Source organism: Eptatretus burgeri, chromosome 2 (assembly GCF_056783735.1).
Source record: "Eptatretus burgeri isolate ZD-2024b chromosome 2, Ebu_testis_v1, whole genome shotgun sequence".
Lineage (NCBI taxonomy): Eukaryota > Metazoa > Chordata > Myxini > Myxiniformes > Myxinidae > Eptatretus > Eptatretus burgeri.
This window is the reverse complement of record NC_140962.1, coordinates 109,047,606-109,051,434: the sequence shown is the minus strand read 5'-3', so window position 1 is coordinate 109,051,434 and position 3,829 is coordinate 109,047,606. Positions and strand designations below refer to the sequence as shown.

The 3,829-nt window shown below is 40.1% G+C and overlaps 1 long non-coding RNA gene across 2 annotated transcripts in view; it reads left to right on the top strand.

The window, feature by feature from the left end:
* LOC147032778 (uncharacterized) overlaps window positions 1–3,390 on the top strand; it is a 15,285-nt gene extending 11,895 nt beyond the window's left edge. Inside the window, exons 4-5 of one of the 2 annotated variants that reach the window (XR_015055355.1) lie at window positions 2,810–2,853; window positions 2,991–3,390. This is a non-coding gene — a long non-coding RNA (uncharacterized LOC147032778). Of the gene's footprint in view, window positions 1–2,809 lie in introns of both variants that reach the window. The other variant, XR_015055354.1, reaches the window with a different exon arrangement.
* Window positions 3,391–3,829: the final 439 nt, after the last annotated feature.

Sequence of the window (3,829 nt, the reverse complement as noted above, 5' to 3'; positions counted from 1 at the left end):
CTCTGTCCTGTAAGTGTGTGGAGCTGGAACCTCCTCAGATGAGAGAGCAGTACTCCATACAAGGACGAATCAATCCTTTATATAGTTGAAGCAACTGTTCAGAGGAGAAAAATCTTTGACATTTGAACAGGACTCCTAATTTCCTCGAGGCAGATTTAGCTATTTGAGTAATGTGTGGAGTCCAGGATAAATTTTGTTCAAGTGATACCTAGTCGGTTTATTGTATCACATGGTGTAATTGTAGAGCTTTCAAAGGAGATTGGAGAGTTGAGACGAGTTTTAGAGAGAAATATGAGAAGAAATTGAGTTTTTGAAGCATTAAACGTAACTTGATGACATTTGCCCCATTAGGAGTTCTTGTCCAAATCCGAATTTAGAGAGGTGGCTTTGATAAAACGAGATGTAGATCGAGGGAGGGAAGATGGGGAAGATGGGAAAGATATGGAGGAATGTAATGTTGAGTCATCAGCATGCAAGTGCATTTCGTTATTTGTGGAAGAAAGAAGGTCATTGATAAAAAGAAGAAAGAGTGTTGGAGACAGAACGGAACCTTGAGGTACACTGCTGTTGATAGGGAAGGGGGAGATGTTGAACCATCAACAATTATGGAGATATAGCGGTCAGAGAGTAAGATCGATATGAGAGAGCGTAGTGAAGGAGGAAAGCCAAAAGAGGGAAACTTGGCTATCAGACCCTGATGCCAAACTCTTTCAAAGGCTTTTGAGATATCAAGGCCGACACCAAAGGATTTCCCAAAGTCAAAGAAGAGGCCCAAACATTCGTAATGTAAGAAAGGATATCACCTGTAGATCTTGCCTTGCGAAAGCCATGTTGGTGGTCAGACAAAAGATTGTGAGATTCAAGATGCTTGAGAAAATGGTAAGGGAGAAGACATTCAAAGACTTTGGAAACAGTAGAAGTCAGAGGAATAGGACTGTAGTTCGAAGGGTTTGAGCAATCACCCTTCTTTAAAATAGGCTGCATGAAGGCATGTTTCCAAATAAGAGGAAAAGTTTGGGTTTTTAAACAAAAACGAAACAAACGAGGAATAGGACTGTAGTTAGAAGGGTTTGAGCGATCACCCTTCTTTAAAATAGGCTGCATGAAGGCATGTTTCCAAATAAGAGGAAAAGTTTGGGTTTTTAAACAAAAACGAAACAAACGAGGAATAGGACTGTAGTTAGAAGGGTTTGAGCGATCACCCTTCTTTAAAATAGGCTGCATGAAGGCATGTTTCCAAATAAGAGGAAAAGTTTGGGTTTTTAAACAAAAACGAAACAAACGACCAAGCACGGGTGCAAGTTCTGAAGCACATTCCTTCAAGACATGGGAAGGAATGCCTTCTTGCCCATTGGCCTTGCTTATGACCAGAGAGATGAGTATTTTTTGACTGCATAAAAAGAGATTATAGGGAGGGATAGAGGATTGGTGAGGGGAGCATCAGAGGGAGGTGGAATGTTCGAGTCATCCAGTGTGGAGTTAGAGGAGAAGAGAGAACCAAAAATAGTTGCTTTATCGACCAGAGTGACAGCGATAGTATCATTGGAACAGGAAAGTGAAGGAAATGTAGAGTGACAGATGTTGTTGATGGTTTAAGCTCAGGACCAGAAAGATCGAGTGGTGGAAGAAGATGAGAGGTTGTCACATTTCTTTTAAATACAGGAATGCTTCACCTCACAAATAACATGTTTGCAATGATTTCTGGCAAATATGAAAGCTGAATGCAAGTCAGAGGAAGAAGAGCTTTTCCATGTCAGATATGCAGCATCCCTTGCATGAATGGCCGCAGAGCGGGAATTATAATTGAACAAAGAATTAGTCAGAGAGATAGACTTGAAAGAGAAGGGGATATAAGCCTCCATTCCTGCAACAATAACCTCAGCTATACATTCAGCAGAGATAGAGGCATTACCCGAAGAGAGGCAGTCGTCTTTCATGGGAAAGTCACAAAAGAAGTTTCGTAAACCAGTCCAGTCAGCATTATTGAAATGTCAATACTGGCATTTCATCAGAGCACTCAAAGGAGAAGGAGTGGTGGTAAGTAAAGTGATGTTCACATTATTGTGGTCATAAGAACCAATTTGAGGTGACATTGTGGAGTTGTAATGCGACGGATTGGAAGTGAAGAATAAATCCAAAGTATTGGTAGTGTGGTCATGACGATCTGCGATATTGGGAGGGTGGGTGATAATTTGTTTCAAATCATGAAGAATGGAAAATGTAAGAGCTTCAACCTTCCCAACATACTTGTGGGAAGATTTCAGTCACTCCCTGTGGTGTACATTGAAGTCTCCGAGATAGAGAAATTCTGCTGGACGGTGTTCGGATGTCATGGCCTCTTGGCAAGAGTTAATATAAGATAATCAAAGAAAGCTATAAAGTTTGCAGAATTTGGAGAGTGGAAAGTGAAACAGAGAAAGATAGTGATGATTGGGAGACAAATCTTAAGCCAGATGACATCAAAGTTTGGAGATTTGAGGTACACAAGGCATACAGCAGGCATGTTGATGTTGGAGTTGACATAGACTCCTCCTTTGAAACGGAATCGTGAGTGAAGGTTGTCGTTCAAGTGAAGGTAAATTTATAACTACGATAAGATAAGTGGTGGAATCGGTTGAATTTCACTACATTCACAGTCATGGTTTCAAGACAAGTTAGAATTAAGATGTGATGAGTGTCGGCATATTTACGTCATGCAAAGCACTTGACGGTCTTTCAGGACAGGTACGCGTGTCATGCTGGTTGGAGTTTTATATCATCAAATATACTCTGACCCCTTGATTGCCCCTTTCCTTAATCATGTTGACAGTGATCACGAGTGAGCTCCACATATTTTAAGGCCATGGCACCAAGGTATGCAATCTAACTTGTTTTGATGCATACACCATATTACTGCCAGTACTGATCAGTCACCTCCATAACTCCTTGATCATTTGACACCAATACTTGATCATTTGATGCCATTGTAACAGAATATATGTCTATCACAGCAGGAACAGATTGGGGGTGGTTTTCAATGAGAATTCGAGCAGGCAAATTGATAAAGGACATGTGACACTAAAATGATCAAGTGAGTACATCACGTCATCATGTAAGCAACGGGGACAAAGTATATTTTATGAGTGAATTATGATACTGGGAAAGCAATGAGGAATAACATGAACAGAGCGTCATGCTTTAAATTTAGGTGAGGTTTCTTTGCTGTGTTTATCATATTGCCCTCATAGGTTGTTGCCCTCAATGATAACTAATGTGAATTCAGCCATATTTTGAATCTGTTGTCAATAAAATTTAATGTATATGCTGTGAGGCAGCAAGTTCAAGGTCTGTGTTTCATATGTGCTTCCACACAGCAATGAAGACGAAAATAAATGTTTATTTTCATGAATGGAACATTGGATCTTCTTTTTTCCTTTCCTCGAACATTTTTATCCCACATTTGATGGTTGATCATTTCAGAAGGAGAAATTAGCCTTTTTCCACTCTCTCCAGTCTTTAAAATGAACGGTACTTGCAATAATAACGAACTGGACGACCGAGTAAATGTAATATTTTCATGATCCATTGCCTGCAAAAACATTGACCGATTGCTTAGTCTCCAGAGTCAACACACGGAAGCAACAATTCTTAATGTCAAAAGGTTCAAGGTAGGTAAAAATACCTTTCTCATTTTCTTTGTCTGTAAAATGGAGATAGAAGTCACTGTGGATGTATCCATCACTTTGACGGGCAGGGAGGGGGCTCGTCAATTGTTTCCTTTCATGGGCATGGTTTTATTTTTGTGATCCATTGCCTTTAAAATCACGGACTGGTTGCTCAGTCTCTGGAG